At 51.2% G+C, this 26106-nt stretch overlaps 1 protein-coding gene across 1 annotated transcript in view; it reads left to right on the forward strand.

Moving 5' to 3' along the window:
* Positions 1-3248: 3248 nt before the first annotated feature.
* FRMPD3 (FERM and PDZ domain containing 3) overlaps positions 3249-26106 on the forward strand; it is a 142648-nt gene continuing 119790 nt past the window's right edge. The window contains exon 1 of the mRNA XM_073360770.1: positions 3249-3442. The gene's annotated coding sequence lies outside the window, so the exon portion shown is untranslated. The remainder of the gene's footprint in view (positions 3443-26106) is intronic.

Here is a 26106-nt window from a genome sequence, read left to right on the forward strand (position 1 = left end):
TCTGGGCTTTGTGGACTTTAATTTTGTACACTGATAGCCCAATGAGGGGTGCTAAGGCAGGTAGGACAGAGGTGCACCAGCAGGGCTGGCAGAGGCCTCCCAATGATATCTGGTGACACTGCTCACCAACAAACCAAGGGCCGGTGTGGATTTTGTTAGCAAACACTCTTCAGTTTGGGTGTGTCTGGGGGTGGAGGTGTGGGGGGCTATCTGACTGGCTAAAATTAAAGAGCTGGCTCAGGCTGAATCCTCCCAAAAGGCTGAAAGAATTTGGTTAACTTAAAAAAAAAGTCCGTGCATCTCTTCACTTCTTGGCTCCTGCTGGGAATGGAAGCTAGGACAGGCCATGCAACAGGGGACGATGAGGGGAAGGGCTGTAGGAGATGGGACCAGCATCATGAGCTGGTAGGATCCCAATTATCTGGACTCCTTGGGCATGTGGGTAACTGGGAAGCAAGCTGAAGGAAGGATTGGATTGTCAGGGGCTGGCATGCCCAGCACCTGTAGGACTCACAATGTCACGTGGTGTTTCTGACCTGATGGGTGATCTCAGAGAGCCTGTTCTTCTGCCAGTCCCAATCCTGTCTTTCAGACAAGTGCTCTGGCTGCTGCATCTGCACTCACTGGGGGGCGATAAGTGGAGGGCGGCGGGAAGTGGAGTGCCCTGGCCCCGGCCCCAGCCCACTCTGTTCTGCTTCCCTGGCTCCCAGCCTTGAGGCTTGGGGACACGGGGGGAACCGGCCCCCAGCACTCACCAGCGGTGCGGCTGGGAGCCGGAGGAGCAGAGTGGGCTGGGGCCAGGTTCCTCCACTTATCGCCGCCCAGTGCGTGCAGGGCAGACCCGACCCCTGCTGCCATCCTCAAGGGAAGGGGGGTGGAGTGGGGCTGGGGCACAGCAGGGGTGGGAAGAGGTGGGGCGGAGCAGGGGCATGGCTATGGGGAAGAGGGGTGGAGCAGGTGCCCCAAATTTCCTGGTGCCCTACGCAGCTGTGTACTTTGCGTATGGGTAAGGATGGCCCTGCCTGAGACCTTCTAACTCCTTCCCGCCAGCCCCAAGACTTCCTCTTCCAGCCATCCTCACCTGACTGAACGAACACCCCACAGTGCCTCCCGGTAACTGAAAGGGCCTTTGCGGAGTCCTCAGATGTGACACCACATCTCATGTCCAGCACGGGCTTCTCGTCCCACAGCTGCACACATAAAATAACATTAGCAGAGCACGTTACCTCACATTCTCCACACGGTCTCTCGCTCCCTCGGCTCCCTGAGGGTGCTCTGTGCAAGGGGACTGCTTCCAGGTAACCCCCTCTGCTCCTCTCACCCTGCAGGTTTGGCTTGTTTGCCTTTTTCGGTGCCAGCTTCCCAAGAAGCCTGCAGGGTGACCATTTTACTGCTTGCAGTTAGGCAGATGGGCAAATGGTCAACATTTCTTTTCTCACCTCGGGAGAACAGAAAGGGTTAGTCAGTGCACTGTGCCCCTCTGCACACACACATGCTTGCTCCATGGCAGCATAGCCAGGGAACACTGCATGTCATGTTGGCATAGCACATCTTGTGAGTGTGCGTCAGGTGTTGTACAGAGACTGCCACGTCAGAGTGGCTTCCCCGTGCCCATGTGTTTCATGACATCATTTCCAGGGCCCATCACACAGCGATTCCTATCCTGGCATTGCAGTTCTCTGTATTTCATACAGCAACCACCTGGTTAGCATCATGGTTCTTAACTCCCCTCTCCATGTATTTCATGGCCACATTGCCAGGGGAGGTGGCCTGGAGCACTGTGCTGACGTTGCCTTTCTCGGCCCCAGTGTTGGGGGATATGAGAGGCAGATTGCTAGGTGGACATCTCTGGTCTCCGTTTTCCCTTTTTTCTGCTCAGGGTTGCATTAGGTTCTCTCATTAATTAACTGTCTTATCACTCTCCCTGCAGGGCGGTTTCCCCCCGGCCCCAAGCCTGCTCCTCTCCCCCACAAGTGGAGGCCTGGGGCCACCCCTCCCCCCCGCAGGGGGGCTACGTAGGGCACCAAAATGGCTAGGGACGGCCCTGGTCTTGGGATCTGGCTGAAAGGGACTTGCATTAGTTCATCCATGGGGATTACTTGTGATGAACAGAATAAGAATTCGCTCCTTCGGTGTGGAGTGGAGCTGCACTGACAGGGTTTTCCTGCCATGGCCTTCAAAGAGCACCTGCCATCCTTCAGTGAGCACCCTGCTCCTGAGTCTTGGAACCAGGACCAGAGTGAGCATGACAGGTGGTGAAATGTCCTAATGCAAAGCCCCACGGTGGGGGCCGCAAAGACCCAAGCCCTGGAGTGCAGGAAACCCGGAGCTGTGAGTGGCCCCTGGGGCAGGACACCCCAGCAATCAGAGAAGGCCTGTTGGACACATGTGGTGCTGTTGGGTGTGCACAGAACCATAGAAGATTAGGATTGGAAGAGACTTCAGGAGGTCATCTAGTCCAACCCCCTGCTCCAAGCAGCACCAACCTCAACTATGCAGTCCCCCATCAGGTGGGTCCTCTCCGGAGGGTCACCTGCCTTCTGTCCAGCAGCTCCTGGGCTGAGCCCCATGCGGTTGGGAGAGCTCCCACCCTCTCTTTCTCCGCAGGGCGGAGGTGTGGTGGGGCAAAGGGTGGCCCCCGATTTGGGCTGCGCAGCTGGCTGGCTGGCTGCTGCTGGAGGCTGGAGCGTTGCTTGGCCCTGCAGCTCTTTAGTACCCGCTCTGCGCCCCCCATCTGCGTCGACCCCCGGGCACCGCTGGCTGTGCGGCCCCCTTCCCCTCTCCCACCCGGCTGCCCCCCTGGGGCCGGCTCCGCGGCGCTCGGGGGAGGGCGCACGGCGCAGGAGGGCTCCCCAGGCGCAGCGCCTCCAGCCAAGGTCACGGCGCCGAGCCGCGGGTCTCAGGAGAGGCGCAGCCCCGCCCCCGCTCACGCTGCTGCCGCTGTCATTCCCGTCGGGGGCCCGCCGGGTGTCCCGGCCAGGCGCTATGTGCCGGGCTCCCGCCACGGGGCGCGAGTCGGGGGCCGGCGGGGTGCTCGCTGGGGAGCCGCTGTGGCTCGGGGCTGAGGGGGCCGCCGCCGCGGTGCGTGTCTAACCCCCTCGCGGGCGGCGGGGCCCGGTGGCTTTCCCCGCTTTGTCTCTGCCCCGAGAGCGGCGCCCCGCGCCCCTCCCTCCGCGCTGCCCGGCCGCCTGGCCCTGCGCCGCAGCATGGACACGCCGCAGCCGGGGGGCTGAGCGGAGCGCGGAGATGGAGACGGCAGGAGCCTGCGTGCGTCGCTCCCAGCCGCCTGCACCTCCGGCAGAAACTTCCCGGGGCAGCCCGCTCCCTCCCCAGCCCTGCTGCTGCCCGGCGCTGAGCCCTGGCCGGCCGCGCTGCTGGCGGGGAAGGCGGGAGGAGTAGAAGACACCGAGCGGAAGGACGGGAGGGGCAGCCGCCAGCCAAGGTAAGGCGCGCGGCTCCCGGGGGCAGCTCTGCGGCGGGTCTGGGGAGGGCCGAGGGCGGGGAGGAATTGGGGGCGACCAGCAGCCGTGCCCGGCTCACCCCAGCCCCTCGCTTGGAGTCCGAGGCTAGTTCTGCAGCTGCACCCAGCCCCAGGGCTGCTGGCTTTGCCGGCTGTGTTCAAAGCGCTTCCCTCGGCGCGTTTGCCCGGCTTTCATGACAGGGCTGTCGGGTGGGCGCGCAGCGGGAGAGGGGTTTGCTTGGAGACCTGTGAGGAGTAATGGCCATGGTGTGCAGACTTGCCTGGTTTGTGATGATCAAACAGCCATGGGTGGGGGGGGGGGTAGACTACACAACTCCCTTCCAGGAACACACCCAAGCACACACAGAAATAGTATATCCCTATACCCTCAATCCACGTACACACACGCACCCCTCTGTATCCACACACAGCCCTCGCCCCACAACCCCCCCGCCCCACAGCACCCTCTGTCCCAACCTGCACACTCCCATCCCTACAAGTGCACAAAGTCCTCTGTGCACATACACAGCTCTGTACACACACTCAAAGCCCAGCCCAGTCCTATGCACTCCTGGCCCCAGAATACACACACATGTCTGCGTGCCCTGTCTGGGGCACCGTGTGTGTCGCTTTGTGCCTGGAGAGCACTGCGTATTAGCCCCTTGGCTGGAACAGAGAGGGTGCAATGAAGAGTCCTATGTGTTCCAAAGCCACACCCTGAAGTGGCTGTGCACTCGTACACACAATGACTCCCCCAAAACCACTGTCCTGGAAGTTGAAGTGTGTTCCTAGTGGGGTGTGCAAGCACATAGGCTAGGGCCCCACCATAGCAACTTGGAAATGTATCAAATGCACACTCCATAAATGTATGCACATCCCTATGCATGCATGCCAACAGCTCCGAATTGCATCTCATGCTGGGACGTGCGCACACACCCCCTCAAAAATGTGTGTGTATTCCTGTGCCTGCGTGCCGAGACCCCACGTGTGCATGCACACAGATGGTCTCCGAATTTCATCCCTCTCTAGGAAAACAGGTGTCACTTTTAACTTCTGCAGCTGCTGCTCCTCTGCTGCCCCAAGGGTGAGCTCTGCAGACTTGCTCATTAGGGGCCAGTGCTTGTCTTTGCAAGTGTTCCCCACTTTTGAATTGAAATGTGTGGGTTTGGGAGCATCTATACAGCAAAGGTAAAGTGCTGATGCATTTAATGCTTTGGTCAGTGGCCCTTGGCTTCTGCTGTGCCAGCATTGTGCACTGGGGGGTGAGCAATTTATAATCAAGGGACCATCTTGTGAAACCTACTGCACTGCAACCATGGTAGCTCAGTTTCTATGGGGATGGTTTAAAGCCTTCTTCAGAGTGTAGATTCCCAGGGAACTGTAACTCTCCTTGGCAGCTCCTTTAGCGCTGGAAAGACCAATGTTTGATTCTCAGGGGGATTGATGCGCATGAGAGAGGACTGTTTGATGCTCAGGGAGTAGGATCTTTGATTGGGAAGTTGTTTATTGCACTGCAGAGACTGCAGCTTAGTTTCTCTGGGAGGCAAGATCCTTGCATAAGCGCTATCCTTATTGCATTGCATTTGGATCACTTGGGATTTTGCACACTGTCATTGCTGCATGTCTCGAGTTTGATTCGCCAGTGCTGGGAGAGGAGTTGGTTTCCTGTTGCTTTCTGCAGACTTCCCATTTGACAACGTCCCCTTCTCCAGGGTGAGTGGAAATTCATTCTCTGTTTCTTCAGCCCTGGGCTCCCTCACTGGTCTCCCAAGCTTGGGTTAGAGGAATAATTCTTTTTTGAAAAGGCAATGGATCTAATGAATAAAACCGAAGATTGTGTAAATCACAGGAATTAGGAGATCAGTGGCTGGCCCTGCATTACTTCTCCTTTGTAGTTATGGTTTTAATAATCTTGGCAGCGAGTTACCTCTGTTCCCCCATTGATGCAATCTTTGTGTTGCTACTGTTGGGACCCCTGATGTCGATTAGGCTGTATCACTTTGACCCGTTTTCACCACCAGGCTAGCTAAACATGCTGAGACATGGTGATAAAAGAGGGTTCTGCTCACTGAAGCCTTATCCACATTAGAGCCAAAATATTCAAAACTGGGTGTCTGAAGTTGTGCTTCTGAGTCCAGTGTTAAGGAGCTAAATAAGTGGCCTGATCTTGCAAAAGTGTTGAGCATTCAGCATCTCCTATTGACCTGAATATGAAGTATTGGATGCTCAGGGCTTTTGGACATCAGGTGCTGATGCTGCCGTGTTCTAAGCCGGCAGAGCCTTTGGCATGGTCTCAGGGTGTAGCCCCCTGTAGCGCTCTTGGGAATAATCCAACGGGACATTGGGATGTCACATCAAAAAGAAAATGTCCCAGTTGAGTGTGAATGATAGTGCTCTGTGACCAGTGCAGTTGGCGACCCAGCAGAGCCCCCAAGATTGGGAACCTGAGTAACCGGCAAACAGCGCCCCCTAGTCAGGGAGCTGATACCAACTCAGCCTTTTCGTCAAGAGCAAACTGTGAACGTTGTTTAAGTGTTCAGAAAGTACGGTGAATTGAAAGGGAGCTGTGCAATGTGGACATGCAGAGCAGACACAAACACAAACACCGGGGGCACTTCCACTCACGAAGGAATGGGCAATGCTAAGGTGAGGGCAAAGTAACGGGCTTTCACAGCTGATAAGAAAATTAGGCCTCTTCTCCATCAGTTCCAGTTTCCAGCAAGGAGCTCTTGGATTCAGCCCGACTTCCTGTGCGTCCTGAACAGGAGAAAAGGAAGAGTGAGAAGGGAAGTGATGAAGGCCTAGAGCCTGTGTCTGGCCTAAGCCAGGCTGCGACCTGCTGCGTTTCAGAGCAGAAGTGCAGGGCTTAGTGATTATCTCTGGCTCCAGCAGGTGGCAGATTCTTGACAGAGGTAAATGGCTGGGGAAGAAAAGTGCCACCTTCTAAATTAGCAATGGAAGAGGCCGAGCTGGGCTCAAGTGAGAAAGAGGCTTTTCTGTCTCTGTTGATAACATTTTGTACAAACTCAGAAATCTGTGGCGCTGATAAACTTCTTCATGTGTGAGCTGGGCTGGTTCCAGGCCGGGCCTTTTGAATAATGCATAGAAGCAAAGGGTCAAATCCACTTCTGTGAGAAATCTCAGAGCAGGATGGAATTTAAAGATAAGGCAGATATTAGTGGTGCCTTGTCTTATCCGGTACCCATGGCAGGCCACGCCTGGATCAATCTCAGGAGCCCTTCTGGGTATGATAGGTGCGTGGAGCATGCTCAGAGGGTTAGCTGCCAAATTCCTGAGAGATTGACACCAGAATCAGTTGCAAATCAAAGGAGCATCAAGATCAAGGGAATGCTTTCCACATTTGCTTTTTGTTCACCCTCGGCTGTTGAGGAATAGAGATCTCCTACTGCTTATATGGAGCTTTGCAAACACCAGTCCTGCTGCTGCTTCTGTTGAAATCAATGGCAAACTCTCCTGGCTTTCAGTGGAAGCATTAGTTAATCTTGCCTCACAACCACCCCCTGGGAGTTAGCTGTAGTTAAAGCCAGCTTTCTCACAGCAAGATTACGCAGCTGTTATAAAGCATTCATACAATGCCATAAATATACATGGTTCTCCCAGAAATACATGAGACTTGTTCCCTGCCCCGAGGAACCGACAGGCTGAATGAGACAAGGCACAGAGCAGCAGACTTGGTGAGGCTGGGGTGCGGATTATTGAGGAAGAGAAGGGAGTTGGGGTCACTTGAAGAGATGAGGCTTAAGGAGGGATTCAAAGGGATGATGGGGTAGTCAGAACCCTTGCTTGGGACTCGGGAGATCTGGATTCAATTCTCTGTTCTGCCGTGGGCTGTGTGTGACCCTGAACAAGACTCAAGATCTTCCTGTGCCTCAGTTTCCCCATCTGTAAAATAGGGGTGTTACACTGCCCTGCCTTCCTATGAGGATCAGTACACTACAGATTGTGCGGTATTTGGTACTGTAGCACTGGGGGCCAGAAAAGAACCTATAGCTAGAAGGTGACACAGCTGGTCATGACAGAATTGAGACTAGCACTCAAGTCTGGGAGCTCCTCATCACTGGATATTGTACTGTTGCCTCCCCAGAGGTCTGGGAGTTATGGGAAGGCTCTTCACATTTGTAGTCCAGTTACTCATTGGAGCTATGGTCTGGCTGTACTGTACACAGTCGCCTGCTCCCTCTTTACCACCTGTAGGGGAGACAGTCCTCTAACTGTTCCAGTTGCTCCTGCCCCAGTTCCATTTAACAAATGCTGGGGAGTTTGGAAGGTGGGAGGCAGAGAAGGGGAGCTAACCTACCATGGTCCTTCACACCTCTAGGCCACCCATTCAAATCCAGTTCAGTGCAGGAGTGGTGAAAAGCTGTTACCATCAGCTCGTTGGCAACGTGCATGCAAAGTGGTGGTGGCATTAGTCAGGTTCTTAGGAGACGGGTGTCCCCATCACAAGACCAAACAGCACGATTAGCACCCTCGTTGGCAGCCTCAGTAGAACATGTGAGAGCTAACGGGGACTGCTGCCCCCCTCCCCCCATCCCAGAGGTGGCTCCTCTAGGCCAGGGTCACGGCACGTGATAGGGCAGTGTGGGGGAAGCTGTTCTGAGGACAGGGGAATTCAGTCTCCACAGCATGTCAATTAGCCAGCTGCTTTCGCCAGCCCTAAGTTACAGTGGAAACCAAAAAGATTTGGGTGCTTGGCATGCTCTTGAGCATCAATTCAAGCTGCAGTGCGAAGGTTCAAGTCTAAGCAAATAAGACTTCTTCAGGGATTTCACACACACACAGGGCCAGATCCTCAATTGGCATAGATTGGTGTCGCTCTGCTGGGTCAAGGCTTATTTACATCAGTGGTGGCTCTGTTGCACACACCAGCATGGCTGCATTTCTACTTCCCCATCTGCTCTGTCCTTGCCCTGTTTCCTTCCTCTCTCTTTGTCCTTCATCCTGGCTCCTGATGGGAGGAGTTCCCAGGGTGTGCACCAGGGCAGGGCAGGGCAGGACTTCGAGTGCCTTGGTAGGCTGGGGAATGGGACGCTCTGGGCATTGGAGTCTTGCAGGCTTTGCGTGGAGCCAACTCCACCAGCTGTTCTGAGCAGCTTTGGAAACAGAAGCTCCTGTCCGTCCACATCCGGTCTTCACAGCATGTCTCGAGCAGGGTGGATTAATGCCCAATGATTTTAAAAACACTCCGAGCTCTTTGGTGTTCTTGCTCGCTCTTTTAAATTAATCAAAAGCTGGCTTCCGCAGCCAGTCGATAGTGAGATTTATCACTTAAACAGCATTATTGATTGCATGGGAAGCCTGGTTTCATATTGATAGATATGTACGCATGCAGACAAGCTGATGAGCCCTGTGCTATTAAAGGCACAGAACGTGTTGTGTCTGACCTACCCCCCGCAGCTGGGGAGCCACATCTGGTGCCCAGGGGGCATCAGCCTGGCAGAGCCAGCATTCCCTATTTGAGTGAGAGCAGTGGTCTCTTTGTGTGGCACCATGGCCAAAGTTGGCCTTTCCTTGTCCACTGGGCTTTCTACAGGGTGACACCATAACAGGGCCTGGTTACTGCCTGACTGTCAGCATTCAGATTTGCTGCTTATACGGGAGCCGCCTGCTGTGTTAGCCTCTCTTGTACCCCCATGCTCACCTCTGCTAGCAGGAAGTGGGACAGCGATATAGGCAGAGCACTTCCTTAGCTCACTATGGAAGTGCTTGTCCACAGTGCTGGCTGGGCTGGTTAATGAATTGTAGGTGTCCTACCGCAAATCCTGCTGCTGCCGTCAGTGCCCCCTAGAGGAGCAGCTGGCCTGGCATGGAGCCTTCATCTGGAAAGTTGACAGCAAGGCTGGGAGTATGTTAACATGTGGGATGGGCACCTCGAGTGGGACAAAGGAACCTTTATTAGCCGTTGCTTTGATTTTTCTGAGCAGGCTAGTGGTAGACCCATCAAAGGAGCCCTGCGGTGCCCTCCTCACTGTCCATATATTCCAACGGGATGGCCATGATGTCCATCAGCCAAAGAGGCAGGGAGAAATGTGAGGCTTTGCCAGGCTGTAAGCAAGGGAGACTGAGCTGATATTACTGTGAAGGGTGCTCATGGTGGTATTTCTCCATGAAAAGAGCATGGCGTCGCTGTGGTCTGAAATGGCTCTTCTTGTAGATTAAGGAAAACATCAAGAAAGAACCAAGTTAAAGTCCCCATGAGAGACGGCTGTGTGTGTGTGTGTGTGTGTATGTTCTAAGAAGGTGCACCAACTCTGAACAAAATGGCAACTGTCTTTGCACACGGGGAGTGCTTAGAAACTGAAATAATTGAATGTATATAAACGAAAGGCCTCCATTTCATAGCTACATATGCCTTGCACATGTCTGTGCTGGCCGAGGATACTGATACGTTCAGGGTCAGTTTCTTGGTACTAAAACTACTCCAGAGAGGAATGGGATGGTTTTTCAAAGGCTCGGGGGGCTGTGCACAGGGTATTTTGGTAACAAATACTAATACTGCACTAACTCTGGGAACTGGCAGACTGTTCCAGCAGTATCCAGCTCCCCACTGCCCTTCCCCACCCTCTCTTGGAAGTAGGGCTACCAGTCCGTCTGTTGCACCACCAGAAGAGGCCAATTGCCTGCAGTGGTTCCGGGACATTTTTAGGGATACCTGCTCCAGTGGGGCAGTTGTTTGGGTGATACCAGTTGAGGGGAGGTCCCAGAGAGGGAAGGCGTTGTGGAGGTATTGGTGTGAGGGGCTCTCAGTTGGGTGCGTTTTCTCAGATAACAGGTATCTCAGTTCCTGCTCCTCTGTAAACGGAGTTTTTGAGGTCACCACCATGTAAATCTTTATGGGGTTGCAACCTGAGAGCTCACATTTCATAACAGGCAGTTCAGTGGCCTCCATGAAAGGAGTTTGGTGACCTCAGTCCAGTTCCCATGGGATGGGGTCTGCGTCTCAAACCATTATGACGCTGGTGCAGTATTGGCAGAGAGGCCAAGAACGTGGATAGCACTGGAGGCTGAGCTATCCCCATATCCTTAAGCAGTGCCACCAGGCCTGATCTGAAGCAGGGCTGAGCTTGAAACCTCTTTATCGGGAAAGGCTCTGGGTCAGTGGAGCCCAGTCACAGTAGGGTGGTGCTCAAGATAGGATTAAAAACCAAGCCAAGGTTCTGCTTTACCAAACTTTTCACTCTGACTGTGTCGTGTGTACTGCACCGTGTTGTACTGTGTTCCATCCCCAGCGCATGGTAATACCTGTCTCTGCAGCACAACTTGCCTCGCGCTGCCCTGCATTCTAATTCGCTCTTGCTGCACAGCAACGGTTGTGCAATGTACTGGTCTGCATCCTCTACTGCACCTTATTGTATACTGCACTGTCTGACACTAGAACTGTTCTCTCCCGAGCTGTGCTGCAGTCTCCGACGCTGGTGTGTGCTCTACTGCGCCTCATTATGCTGTAATCACACTGCATTGCCCTGCCTGGCCCCGGACTGCCCTCACCCTGCATGGCACTGAAAGGCACTGCATTTTACTGTGGTGTGCGCTTCAGAACTGTATCCTGCCGCACAACATGTCCTGCCGCTGGGTATAGGAAACAAAGGGGTTGGCTGGGGTCTGAATGAGACGTTAAAAGTAGGGGGAGATGAACCTGTGGCATCCTGTCCGGTGCAGAGGCCTGGGCAGTTTTGTGGGGAAATGTAGGGGGCTTTACTTGAATTCAGTTTTGCTCTGTTGTCCCTTTAAGTTCCTGCAGTATGACTTGCCTGAAATTGCAAGTCCCTGCTCCCTGAAATTGCACATCTGGTAGCTAGTGCAGCAGGTCTGTCCTTGAATAATGAATTCTCCATGAATAACAGAGGTCCCGGAGTGCGAGTTAGTTGCATGTCGTGCCTTGAGATTTCATGATACAGGCCAGTTAACATAGACGGAAGACCCCAATCTTTAGGGCATGTTCTGCTCCAGTGACTTTCTTCAACCCCCAGGAGCAGTGCAATGCCCACAATTGCAGCAGCAACCTCCAGCGAGTGCTGCCTCACAGTAGAGGTGGAGTCATGCATGCAATTCAGGCACCAGTTTACTCTTCTTAGCTAACAGTGTGATTTGTCTGAGTGTGTTTGTAATGTTTCCATCTCAGTAGCGTCTTGGCATATTACCCAGATTATATGGAACATCAAATGGAGATAATCCCTTACTCTGGATAGTCTGACAGTTCTGGCTCAATCACTCATACGTACACCTGTGACAGTCTATAGACAAGCCAGTGTCTGATGAAGGAGGTGTTTCTTGCACTCAGAAAGTCAATAAACCTGGGTTTTGGAGCTAGAGACCCTCCACTAAAAATACTGTCTCCCCAGCCCCCATCTAGGGATTGTCAGCAAAAGTGCTTTAGCCACTTTGAGGCTAATGTAATGATGCACAGGGAGAGAGGCAGTGCTGAAGGCAGCCAGCTCCCAAACCAACTCGGGCTTCATAAATGAGCATCAGCACCTGGAATTTTGCTGGTTAATTTAGCATTCTCCTACCAATCCAGTAGCTATAGCAGATTGAAGCCGGTGGGACACGTTGGTCTTCACAAGTAGCCCCAGGTATATTGTTGCCCCTTTTTTTACCTAAGAAGCTAGTCAAAGTTTGGAGCCCTGGGGATGTTCCAGTTGGAGGTAGAAATTGATAGGCTGGTATTTTTTAAATGCAATCTTGGTTATTTAGAGGAATGTACCAAGTCCTGCTTCTCCAAACACAGGAGGAGCCAAGAACAAAAGGAGCAATTTCTTTGTTTCCAGCCCTAAGCCTTTTTAGCCATCTAGAGCCTAAAGCTCTCTCTCTAGCTTATCCCAGGCTCGCACTTTGATCACAGGCTACTGCTGGACTTTCTGCCTGTCTCTCTGTTCTGTCTGTTCTCAGTTTCAATGTGCAACACCTTCCTTCTCTCTCTCTAACTATTCAGCAAAGCCTCTCTCCCAATCTGTCCAAACTCCTGGGTGGGTTTACAACCCCTTCTTGTCTTCAATAGGGGGACTTCTCATTAGCTCATCCTGGCAGTTATGTTAATTGGGAGGTGCATTCACACCCACTTCCAGTGACATTTTAACTCAACCCAGAACAAAGTTTCACCAAGCCCATAATGGCATCGCTGCAGCAGGCCAGCCTGGAAGTGACAAAAGTGCAGTTGATTGTGGTGAGGGCTGCATCCTCAAGGAAACCTTTTAGCAAGCCACAGATGGGTTAAAAAGCCCTGAGCGACTGTTGCTACCTGGGAATCCAAGAGTGGGCAGGGCTTCCGATGTGCCCTTCCTTTGTGTCCATCTTTGCAAGGGGAACTTGCATCTATACTTGGAGTTCTCAGGATCTTTCTGTGTTCATCAAATGGTTTTCCCTTTGCAACTCACATCCCCTCTTGTCTTCTTCGTGCTGAGTTTGAGCAGCTTGCTGTCCTCCACCTAACTGCCCGGTCAGGTGCTGGGAAAGCAAGGAGACTGCACCCCCTGGAAAAGGAGACATAGCATGGAGGTGGTGTCCACATACTGAATGTGTTGCAGCCCAAAGGTCTCTGTTTCATCCAGGGCTTCACCTACATGTTGAACAGGAAGGGTGGCAGAATGGAGAGCCCTGCAACACCAGCACGAGTGGGCCCCTGGGATGGCTTAGCAGGTAACCACAATCACTGCCCCCCGCCCCCCAAAGTCTTCCCAAGAACAGCCTCCTCCCTTGCCTGCATGGTCTCACAAATGGATCAGCATCACTGTGTTATCAGTGGTACCCAAGGCTGCTGATAAAGCTAATGAAATCAGCCATGATGGCTGACCTTTGTCCAGTTAGGGGAGCTAGACAATCAGAAGAGAGGCTTTGGTGAGGCAGTGTTGCCTCGTGGATAGGACACTGGACAGGGTCTCAGGGGACCTGGATTCTATGCCTGGCTTGGACAGGGTCTCTAGATGTTACTCCAGACAGTAACTTCCAGAAGTAGTGATCGTCCAGTCCACCCTTACCCACTTGATGTTAACAAAATAGTGTTGTATTTTTATGAAGCTAGCTAAAATAGCACACAAGAAACGTGTCCAGTCCAATCTCCTTTGTCATCTCATCTTCGTTTAAGGCCAGGGTGGCAGGAGGGAGGAGGAATGAAGAAAACAAAACACAAAAGGGAGTTTATATCCCATGTCTCCAAGATGTGCCTAATGTTATAATCTCGCAGGGCTTCAATTTGTGGAGGTTAAACCTGTATAAAAAGCTCTTCCTCAAGGAGAGGCTTGTCCCCCATTCCCTTTATGGGACTTGCTGTGAATCTGTTTCCAGATGGTTATGTGGCATGTTTGGACTATTCAAATGTTGAGGCAGTTCTAAAGCCTGCTGCAGATGCAGACAGAAAGCACTGTTGCAATCTATGAGTGATCACTGTATTTCTGTTATCCCGGCCAGGGCGCCAGGAAAAGAAATTTAGATGAACCCACTGCTACTGCTTTTATGGATTCATTTCTCTCTAGTGTTCAAGCCACACGTTGTCCCAGATCCCCTGCCAATAGCAGGGAGCTAACTGGTAATGCAGATGCTATTAATAAAGCAAGTGTTGTTACATATTCATATCAGTCAGATCTCTAATTCAACTACATGAAAAAAATATTCTGTAGCAGAGAAACATTAGGGAGGATAATGTAAGTTTCATTCTACCAGCATTGGCACATCCTGCTCTGTTCAGAATCCTTTGTTTCAGGATTCCTGAATTAAATATTCCATTTGGCCCTCTCCGATCTTTCTCTAGACGATTGTCTGCTGGCTTTGCATCCAAGCACTAGGGGCACTTTTGTCTGACTGTTTAACTTTGTTTGCTGGGAAGAGCAAAGATCCATCATTTCCCATTCTAACAGACCCTGTTGATTGGCAGTAATGTTATCCTCTTAGCTCGGTACCTGGCAAATGTAAGTTCCCCAGGGGAGGTTTCCTTGACTTGATTTGAGCTAGATACTTTGATCTGCACTGAGTTATTCTTGCCTAGCACTGTCTGAGGCCACCAGGCTCCATAGGCATTGGTGATTCCCTGGGTACGTCAGGACGGAGAGAGGACTAATATCACACCTTAGGGTTTGTCTACATAAGAGCTGGAGGTCTAATTTCCAGCTTGAGGAGACAGATCCACGCTTGCTCTGATGAAGTAAGCACACTAAAAACAAGTGGGGCCACGGCTGTGCCTCGGGCGGGAGGGACTAGTAGCCCTGAGCATGCACCTGTGGTCTTGGATGGGATCATACTGGGGGTGCCTAGCCTCTCCCACCTCTCCTTCTGCCATGGTTACACTTCTATTTTTAGCTTGCTAACTGGATCAGAGCTAGCGTGTGTATCTCCCCTCCAGCTGGGAGTCCCAGCTTCAGTGTAGCCACATGCTTAGACTCTTTTAGGCCCTTCCATCAGGGCACGAGTTAATAGCTCAAACATGAAACATAGGCAAAGCGGCAGAGCCCAGCAGTTCCACTGCCCAGAGCTCAGAGAAGCTCCTTCCTGTCCCCATCCAGGTACAGGTACACTAGAGCTGGAGATTTCCAGCTGGAGGAGGCGCACCTGTGCTAGCTCTGATTGCTAGAATTAGCAGTGTGGGCACAGTGGTCGGAGGCGCTAGCAGCCCAAGTACATACCTCTGACAGGGTCGTGCTTGGAGCGGCTGAGCCCCTCCCGCCAGCAGTGCCACGGCGGTTACACTCTGTTTTTAGCACGCTAGTTCAGTCCGAACTAGCTTGGGTCTGTCTCCTCAAGCTGGGAATCCCACCTTCCAGCTCCAGGATGATGCACCCTTCCCTATAGTCCCTCGCTTCAGTGCCCACAGCTGGAACGAGCTCTCTCAGTCCTTTATAGGGATCGCCTGACCCCTTCTCAGTTGGGTCTGATAATTGTAAAGGGCCGGCTGGCTCCAGCCCCCCTGACCCTTCCAGGGGCAGAGCACCGTGTTATCTTTCTCCTGACATCCCATCCCCATGATGGTGGCATTCCATTGTAGCCCTCTGTGAATACATGTTCCACCCAAGCCAAGCTGTGTGGGTATCTGTTTCCTAGTAGCCAAGCTGTTCCCGTTTTAGGGCAGGTTCTGCATGTTAACTTGCTGTTCAAACATATGCACTCCGAGAGCTATTACCTTTATTCACCTTGATCACAACTGTGTGGAACCAATTTGTCCTACTCTTCTGTTCCCTTCCTGACTGTGTCAGCTGCTCTTCTACCCTGTCCACGAGAGTCTCTGTATTAGGAGCTCTGACTCTCAGAGAGCTGTGCAAGTTTAACATTGACTGTGTGGTCAGGGTCTATTTCTCTGCTTGATTCCTGCACTGTAGCATTTTGCTAAGGACAGCTTCGGGAGGACTGTGTCACATACGCAACCCAGCCAGCCTGGCTGGCATTTATGCCATTTGCCACTATTCTATATGATCAAACAGGAGGAATACCGTCTCAACAACACTGTGTCGAGACATTGCATCTCAGGGCAGTGACATTGCACAGGGCCTTAGGAATATGATGGATGGATAGATAAACAGAGAAGAGATTTGGGGCAGACGCCTTCCTTCTTTATTTTGTGTATTTTATGGCAGTGGTTCTCAGCCAGGGGCACGCGTACCCCTGGGGGTATGCAGAGGTCTTCCGGGGGTACATCAGCTCATCTAGATATTTGCCTAGATTTACAACCGGCTACATGAAAAGCACTAGCAAAGTCATTACAGACTAAAATTTCATACAGACAATTACATGTTTGTACTATTCTATACGTTATACACTGAAATGTAAGTACGGTATTTATTTTCCAACTGATGTATAATTCTATGGTAAAAATGAGAAAGTGAGCAATTTTTCAGTACTAGTGTGCTGTGACACTTTTGTATTTTTGTGTGTGATTTTGTAAGCAAGTAGTTTTTAAGTGACATGAAACTTGGAACGAGCTCTCTCAGTCCTTTATAGGGATCGCCTGTCCCCTTCTCAGTTGGGTCTGATAATTATACAGGGCTGGCTGGCTCCAGCCCCCCTGGCCCTTCCAGGGGCAGAGCACCGTGTTATGTTTCTCCTGACATCCCAGGACATGCAAGACAAATCAGACTCCTGGAAAGGGTACAGTAGTCTGGAAAGGTTGAGAATCACTCTTCTGTAGCACCAAGGATGTTGTATAGGAGTCAAGTATGACTGCAGGATCCAGGAACATCGCAAAAGAAGTGCTTGTGATGGGTGGGCTCATGTAGATGAAATGGGAATGAGCCAGCCGATAATGGGACACATGCAGTGCTAGGCTGGAAACAGATATACAATGCTGTTGGGTTTTACAAACTTTGTGTTTTGACCTGTGGAGTGACTTGTGCTCTCCAGCCACACATACATATGTATATATAGTGACAGACCCAGACCAGTGGGGTACAGGAGTCTGGTAGAGGCAAATATATCGGCCACTGGATGAACAGGTTTCTGTTCCCTGACTGACCAGAGCAGGGGCTGCACTAGAGCAATCGGGAACCTGCTAGAACCAATTAAGACAGGCAAGCTAATTAAAACACTTGGAGCCAATTAAGAACATACCAGAATCAATTATGGCAGGCAGACTAATCAGGACACCTGGTTTAAAAAGGACCTCCCATCAGTTAGGGGTGTGTGTGCACCAGGAGCAGGGAGTGAGAAGGTGTACTGCTGGAGGGCTGAGGTGTACAAGCATGATCAGGCTTCAGGAGGAAGATCCTGTGGTGAGGCTAAAGAAGGTGCTGGGGGGAGGCCATCGGGAGGTAGCTCAGGGAGTTGTAGCTGTCACACAGCTGATACAGGAGGTCTAGACAGCTGCTATCCACAGGGCCCTGGGCTGGAACCCGGTGTAGAGGGTGGGCCTGGGTTCCCCCCATTCCCCCAATTCCTGATTGGACATAGGAGGCGTTGACCTGGTCTGTGAGCAATACCAGAAGGGAAGGTCTAATTTGGAAAGGGATCTGGCCTGTCCCCGACCCACTAGGTGAGACTGCAGAGATTGTTCTCCATTTCCCCTATGCTGGCCAGCGATGAGGTTAGCTGAGTGAATGGTGGGCTTGAGCCTCTAGCAGAAGCGGCCAAACTGAGGGCTGCTGTGAACCTCTGAGGTGAGCAAATCTGCCAAAAAGCACAGGACCCACCAAGGCAGAGGAGGAACTTTGTCACAATATATAACAAAGTGTACTGAGAAATCCCAGCAAAGGGCTAAATATACTTACAGAGCTGTTCCTACAACAGGACATGCTTTTGTCATCCATGCCTCCCAAATTGCAGCAGCATTTTACAGTAAGCCATAAATTGGAAGAAATACCTTTTTATTCATAAAGCATTATGGATGTGTCTGTAAACGACTGCGCAGTGAAGGCTGCATTGAGAAATGTGTGTAAAGCACAACTAAAATCTTATATTTTAATGATTGAATTCAGTCTCCAAATGTGGCCCAATAAATCATCAGAGGCTGATTGAATTTTTCATAAGTTTTTTCAGAATATCTTTACTAACGTTTGCAGAAGGAGTGCTTGAGTTTGACCTTTACAGTCTTATGGTTTTTTGCCTCCCTTGAGGTCTTCACGACCTACCAACTTTTCACACACATGGTATCAGGTTGGGGGACACCTGCGATAGTCCATTCAAATCCCAACCTGGGGATTGCCCTTTTTCACCATAACTGAATTGATCATCGCCAGAGCCAGAGAAGGGAAATGCCCAGCTCTTCTGGAAGATCTATCCTTCCACAGGAAGCAGCTGCCTCTGTAGCAAAGCTGCAAGTTTCGTGTGTCTGACAGCTTGTGTTTCAACTCTCCTCCTCTCCACCCCCCTTTGTTGTGATGGGAGTGCACTAGGCTTGCAGCTGAAGTGCTGCAATACTGTAGTTATGAACCCTGCTCTCCAGCTTCTTCCTTTGGCCAATTCCCTGTGCTTTGTAGAGAGGTTCCAGGTCCATCAGACTGGGATTCCCGGAAGGGTGAATTAGCATTAAGGGAAGCACCAAGGAGCATTAAGGGAAAGGGGGCTCGGAGATGGACTCCCTCATCCTCTTTTCTCCCGTTCAGTGTCCTGCCTCCCTTTAGAGCAGCACCCTCAGTTCCTGGCACTGCTGTCTGGTGCAGCACGAGACAATTGCAGCTGACTCTGTCGGGCAACATGGAGGAGTGGAGCTCTGCAGGGGCCGGTAGGGGAAGTGTGACTGTGGGGAAGTGGGACAAATGGGAGACAATGGGGCCCTCTGCAGTAGGGGATAGCACATCAGCATTGACAGCTGTCCCTGTGTGTAACAGGCTGGCTTGCCCATGGCCTGGAGAACTTGGCCTAAGCCAGCCCTGATTGCACAATGAGCCCCACCCTGGGGGGAATCTGGTAACTCCAGTATGAAAAGGCTCCAGAGAAGGGGGTGGGTGAGAGGCAGGAGGAGAGTGTATGGAGCTGTGACTGGGGGAAGAAGCAAGTTTGGCTCCTGCAAAGCCCTAGCAAGGTAAAAGCTGCGAGCAAGAGTTAGAGGAGGGGCAATGAGCTGAAAAACTCTGTGTGGGTTTGGGACTGTTGAGTTCTGTGTTTTGATCAACTCTGTTGCCAGCCGGAGGAGAAGGCGTGAAGGGCTGGTTAAAGGATTGTTCTGGGAAGGTCAGTGGAGACTGAGGGAGTTCTTGGAGAGGCCTGGATGAAGGGGAAATAGAGATGGGGAGGCCACACTGTGAAGTGCGCTGAAGAAGTATATTCTGATTAAATAGCCTGGCAGAGTCCCTGACACAGTCTTTATCAGCCTGGCGTTCAGGGAGAAGGCATTCCTTTCAGCCTTAAAATGCAGGAGACCACCCGTTAAGGTACTGTCACTGCCCAGCCACCACTCATTAACTTTACAAAGCTCCCTCCCTGGGCAAGTGGAGGGAGGTACCATTATCCCCATTTTACAGGTAGGGAAACTGAGGCCCAGGGAGGTTGAATGAGAGTGACCCAAGTTTGTACAGCAAATCAGCAGAAGTAGCCAGATTGGAACTCCGGCATCCCTGGCTCTCAGGCCCATATTCAGTCTATTAAGCCATATCATTGTATGAAACTTATGGGCTGATGGTGTCAGGGCCAGCTCTTGCTGGGGAAGATGGCAGATGAGAGAGACACAATCTGATTTGTCCCCTTTTCAGCTTGGCCATTCTCCAGTCACACTCATGTTACCGTATGCAAGTGGAAAATCCATTTCTCAGCAAGGCTGGCCCTGTGCTCTCCTGAGCCAGGGGCAGTAGAATGTTTAGTGGTTATTTGGTGTATGAGTGACTGGGGGCTGTGCATGGAGAGGACTTTACCATTTGCATAAAGGCAGCAAAAATCCTAGGGCCATCTCACTGTCCAAATTAGGCACCACAGAGGCAGGGCTGATTGCACCATATTATGAGAGCTGGCTGGTGCTTAGGGCAGCAGAAAGTACGGGTTGCAGCATGTTTACTGGGTGGTTATTGCGGGGGAAGGTTTGAGGGATGAGGAGCTTCTTTAGGGTGACAAATCCGTACGTACCCTGGAGAAGATGCAGGTTGTTAAGATAGCACAGTACAGAGAGGCAATACCCTGTTCTCATTCGCAAACAGAAGCATCTTGCTGAGTGTGAATAGTGGAGGGGAAGTGCAGTACTGTAGAGCACTATGAGATCTGTTGATCTCCAAGCTGCTGCCAAAGGGAGTTGGGCAGAGTTTTCCCCATTGGCAAAAGGGAGAGTGAGGCAGACTTACCTAAGGCCAGAGAGCCAGGAATAGACCCCACCTTTGCCAACTCCTAGGTGGATGATTTAACCCCTAGACAGTGCTTCATATCTAGGGAGCAAATCCTATCAGGAGCTGAGTGCTCTTGATGGCACCTCGCAGAAGGCATGTTAGGCCCTGGGGGGCGGGGGGTAGATCATCGTCACTCCCCACAACAGTTGTGATCCACTTGCAGCATGTGAGCTCACAAGGCTGTGATGTGCTGTACATGGTGTACAGTGTCCCTGCTCCTCATGTAAACACTTCCCACCCCACAGATCAATCAGCATAACTGCCTTGGAGAGCCAAGAGCCTAACTGAGGACTAGATCTCAGCATTAATGTAAAGAGCCATTGGCTGTCTGAACACTTCTCAGCTGCTTGGGCAGCTCCCTAGCACTTTAACTAACAGTTGCCTGTCCCCTGTTCCAACAGGCAGCAGGTCTCCTGTCACACCAGCCTGGAATGGATCCTGCTGGAGGCTGATTGTGCTTCGGCTGTGCCGGAGTCTTGGCCAGGAACACGGGGGAGGGTGGGATCTGTCATGGTATTCAATGAACTTGTCCCTGTGGTGAGTGTAGGTCTGGGTGTAATTCCCTGGGTCTGGTCTCTTGCACCCCTGAGGCTGTGAGTGTCTGTCAGTCTGCTTTAAATGTTCTGGTTTCAGAGTAACAGCCGTGTTAGTCTGTATTTGCAAAAAGAAAAGGAGTACTTGTGGCACCTTAGAGACTAACCAATTTATTTGAGCATGAGCTTTCGTGAGCTACAGCTCACTTTGTGCTGTAGCTCACGAAAGCTCATGCTCAAATAAATTGGTTAGTCTCTAAGGTGCCACAAGTACTCCTTTTCTTTTTTAAATGTTCTGACAATCAGTGAGGTGGAGGGAGCCTCATCTAGCTTTCCATGGGACAGACGTGATCTTACTCGGACATGCCACCTAGGGGAAGAGAGGCTCTGGGATCCAAATAGCCAATAATAAGCACCTTCCCCCCCCCACCCCCCATACTTCATAAACCAAAGGAATTAGCTGAAACAGAATTCCTGGGAAGCGCATGAAAAATCTGTCTCCTTCCGTCCCCAAACAGGAGGCTCAGTGCTACACCTGGCCATGCTGTTGAGACAGTGGTGATGGTGTACCATGTCAGCACCATGTGAGTGATCTGGAGGAATTCCTGAGAGAGAGAGCCATATGGCTCACTGACCAGGGCAACCTGGTAACAAGTGAGACTTCTGCATCCAGACGTGTGCTTGGGGCCCTTGCTGTGAGCTGGCACCGGGGGGATGATCTTGAAGCTCAAGGAGCTGATTTTCAGCCTTGAACACCCAAATTCCAGTTGAAAGTCCTAGAAGCTGTGGGTACTCAGCACCTCTGCATCTCTGACCTGAGCACATCCAGAGATCCATTAACAGCCAGGAGACTCAAAACACCAGATTGGGGCTAAATGCAACTCTGTTGTAAGCAGGTATCTGTGGAAGTCAGTGGAGTTGCACCCACTTACACCAGAGGATTATCTGGCCCAGAGTTTGCCATGTGCCTTGCAGGGCTATGGGTACGTGCTCCTTCCTGTTCAAAGCCCTGCTGATTGCAGAGCTCACAAAGCTTGGAGGGGTTGTGTGAGCAAAGCCCCAACGCTCCTTTGGACTCTAAGACTGGCTCGTTTTGAATTAATTTTAAGGCCGTTTTAAAACTCTCAGTGGTGAGGAAGGATATTACTGCATACTGCAGCATCTCTCAATGAGACTTTTACAAAGGCGCTCTGAGCAGCAAACACACAGGGCAGTTAAACAAGACCTGAACTGGTGTTAATAACAGCCGTTAGCAGTGAAAGGGCTCTACAAAGCCAAAGGAACAGTCCCTGTTGAGGCTTTCTGGTGACTTAATGCAACTTGTTCAGCTTGGAAGATGGAAGAGGTCCAGTCATTTCCACTTCCTCTTTATCTTTGAATTTCACTTTCTACTTCTCCTGCATTAGCCCAAGCTCTGGGCTTCACCACCAGGTTTCAGTTGAACAAATGCAGATATTACAGGTGGGGGTGTTGAACAGTTATATTACAGTGGCGCCAAGAGGCCAAACCACTCTGGGCCCCATTGTGCTAGATGCTGTACAAACATATAGCAAATGGCCGTCCCTGCCCTTGGGAGCTTGCAGACTAAAAGACAAAGCATAATTGGTGGAGGAAACGAACATACAGACAGGGTGAGGAGTGGACGAGGGGAAGTAATACAAATAATCAGATGGACACAATTCTTAGGCAATAATCACAAGTTACCAACTGCCCAGTTGGTATGGAATGGCAGTTCTCTGTATGCGTTATGGTAGAGGTGAGGTTTTTTTGAAGGAGGGTAAAGAGGTGGCTTTATGGAGTTTTGACTGGTTGCTTTTCTCCGTGTGTAAGCAGTGACCTGGGGTAAAGCCCAGATATGCTTGCGAGAAAAAGGAAGAAGTGGGCATTCAAAGCAGGCAGCATTGGTGGAGTGTGTATGTGTGTGTCTACAGATCTCTCGATATATATCTATAGACATGCACAAACACACACACATTCATATTATGTTTTGCTAGTGCTCTTTTGTTTTCTTCTTAGACAGCTTCACCTGACAATCTCCTTGTTTAAGTGGTCAGAGCTGGGGAAAGCTGCAAGCAGTAACAAGTGAAAGCAACTCCCTTGTCTAACCCATTGGGAATTGAGCACTGAGATGATTCTGTAGCAGCAGAGCTGTCTTGTAATTTAGGTGATAATTTTATTTTGGAAATAACATTAGGATGCGTACAAGCTGGGGTTTTGTGAAGGCAGCTGCTGCCACGGGTTGAGCAGGCAAATTTGTAGTTATTTGCTCTTCTGCTAGGCACTTTCCACTTTCATTTTCTGCAGCAGGGCTATCATTTGGAAAAGGCTCCACTAAATTTTCAATTTCTTCTTGAATGATGATCTCCATTTGATTTGATTTGTGTTAACATTTTTCTAAAGTGGCTGCGAGCCTGTGAGCATGAACTGGAATGGTGCATGTCTGCATACACGTGTGATGCCAGAATCCTGCTTATCGGCCATACCGAGTGTGTGTTTGTAAACAGACTGTGCTGGAAAGAGGCTTGAGGGGCGTGTCCGATGAGACGGGGGAGGAGGACTGATCCCCAGATGTGGAGTGGGACGGCCCATCGTGTGGTTTAACCGGTGTGAATGGAAGTCAGAGCAGCTGGGTTCTGTGCCTGGATCTTCCACTGATTTCTTATGAAGTCTTGGGTAAGGCACTTGACCTCTGTGTGATTCAGTTCCCCCATCTATAAAATGGGGGTGATGCCCATCTGTTTCACTGGAGTGTAAAATAGTTCATTTTGGAGGCTTTGCACCTTCCCCTGACACCTGTGCTGATGGCTGCTGCCAGCAGCCAGACACTGGCCCAGCAGAGCTATTTAGTCCAGCGTTAGTATGACAAGGCCTGTGGTACTATTCTAGCTTATGTGGGTAGATGTTAGTGTGGTAGGCAACGTCTGGATAATATGAAGAGCATGCTGATTTATTTACTGCATCTTCATTTCTCTGGGAGAGGAAATAGCAGACAGTGGCTGAAGTCTGCTGACATTTACTGTGGCATGAGTGATCCCATCTCCCCTCGCCAGGGAGGATAAATGTCACAAGAGGGATGTTTGTGTCTGGGTGAGCAATGGTGACAACGCGGGTAAGGTATCACGGAGCTAGGGACCAACCCTCTTGGGGTTTGGAGTTTAAAATCACCTGGCTTTCCGCAGCCTGGCTGCACTAACTTAATGAGGGGATTGCTGTTCACACCCAAGGTCTCTACGTTAAATTACAGTGCTCATGGGCTCTGTGGAGCCAACGCTTAACTGATATCGCTGAAGGGCCTCTCTCAGTCCAGGCTTCCCTTGTGCATTAGGAGGCTCTGGTGATCAGGCCAGGCCCGAACAATTCATCAGAGTCCCCTCCTCTAACAGCCCATTTTAGGATACACACTGTCTGAGCCCAGGCTCATTCCCATCACGGCAGCATTTCCAGGCAGCTCTGGCATGCTCTCCCTCTGGAGAGCATTCACCTTCTCTAATCTATTTCCCCAAAACCTCTCCCACGCGGTTCCCCAAAAACTCAGTTCGATTCCAGTCTCATCGCTTAGGTCCCTGTATCTGGCACACAGCAAAGCTAGGCTGAGTTGATCAGACTCACACGCAGGAAATGGATGCAGGATACATCATAGATGCCAAATTATACAGAAAACCTCTTCCTTTGTATACATTTACTCATCAGATTGTGTGACTGTACATTACATCACACGCTTCATGATTGGCTTGGTTACGTGTTAGGAACCAATCCCTGCACAGCATGCTTTGGCCATAGATAATCTGACCTCTACCATCTCTTATATTTAGGCTTGTTTATTAATACCAGGATGTTCCTGCTGGTCTTAGCTAGCCATCCTGACTCTAGAATACTGCTGTCATAGCAATTTCCCAATCATGCCCACTAAAAAATGAGGTAAGTTACTAATGTCAGCTCAGGCCTACACTACTCTGTTCAGGTTCTTATACCACACTTATCACTGTAGTGTCTGAGACAGTCTGTTTACTACATTGCTATTACACACAATGCTGTATTTGGTTCCACAAGTCTTCAAGATCGTGCCTGACCCTGGCTGAGAAGGCATGGCACCAGGTCGCAGCTTGCTTCTGGACCCCAAATGAACAGGAATGGCAAATAGACAAAGAGGGTCAAATCCAAAAGACTGTAACCCTGTTCTGGGAGGGGATGTCCTACCCACCTCTTGACTTTTCCTTCTATTCTGACAACACCTGTATAGCTTGTCGTGAAAAATGATCTTTGAATTGGACTGAAATGGGTTTTGATGGCACTTGGAGAAAGCTGGGGAGGCACTGGGAGTGAGGGAGAGGCTAGGAGGTTTGGTTTGGGGTATGACTGAACTTCTAGTAATCTTGTAGCTGCTGCCGTGTCAATGAAATCACAGTAGATATGTGAAAAACAGCAAAGGGAGATACACACAATGGAATGGGAGGTGGCAGGGCTGGAAAAGACCGTCAGAGCTATTCACTACCATTGACTGCAACAGAGCATCCTTCTCCAGAATGCTAATCCCCCTGTGATTTTTATCTAACCTATTTTTGAGTGCTGCTAACTCAACTGTCTCCACTAGGCAGCATAGTCCATTGCTGTCCTAAATGTATCACCGTTAGGAAATGTGTTTAGTCTGTATTTTGTTCTGATCCATTACTCTTTGTTTTGCCTCTCTCAAAAGATAACAAAAGGGCCTTCTCTTCCCTATTAACCTGACAAGAGTGGTTTCAGATCACCCCCAGTCCCACACATTTAGGTTCTATTTGTGAATGGGGAGGTGGCATGACCTTATGGTTACAGCACAGACCTAGGAGTCCAGGGAGTATGTGCGGCAGGTATCATAGGCTAGGGGAGGCTGAGCCTCCCCGAACAGCCCATCATCGCCCTGCCCATGCTCCGCCTCCAGGCCCTCTCCTGCCTCCTTCCAGTTCCTGCTCTTCCATGGCCCAGTCTGGGGCGGGCCAGCCTGCCACTGGGATTCGGGGCGGCTGGAACCGGTGCTTGCAAGGCTTGGGACTGGGGGCACTGTGGCTGGGCTGTCTGCTGGCGCTCTGGGGCCGGGGTTGGGCTGGGCCCGCCCAGTGATCTGGGGCTGGGGATGCTCAGGCAGCCCAAGGCTGGGGCAGGGAGGCCCAGCAGCCGCAGTGGGGGTGCTCTGGGCTCCAGCGGGGCGGGCGGGCCTCGGGCAGAAGGGAAGGGGCTGGGGGCTAGCCACCTATGCCAGGGAGTGCTATTCTAACCTCATCTCTGCCAACGTATTGCTGGGTGACCTTGGGCCAGTCACTCGTCTTTCTGTGCCTCCATTCCCCAGCCCGAAAATAGGAATGTCCCTTATCCTCACAGGGCTCTGAGATCC

Source organism: Lepidochelys kempii, chromosome 9 (genome assembly GCF_965140265.1).
Source record: "Lepidochelys kempii isolate rLepKem1 chromosome 9, rLepKem1.hap2, whole genome shotgun sequence".
NCBI classification, from domain to species: domain Eukaryota; kingdom Metazoa; phylum Chordata; order Testudines; family Cheloniidae; genus Lepidochelys; species Lepidochelys kempii.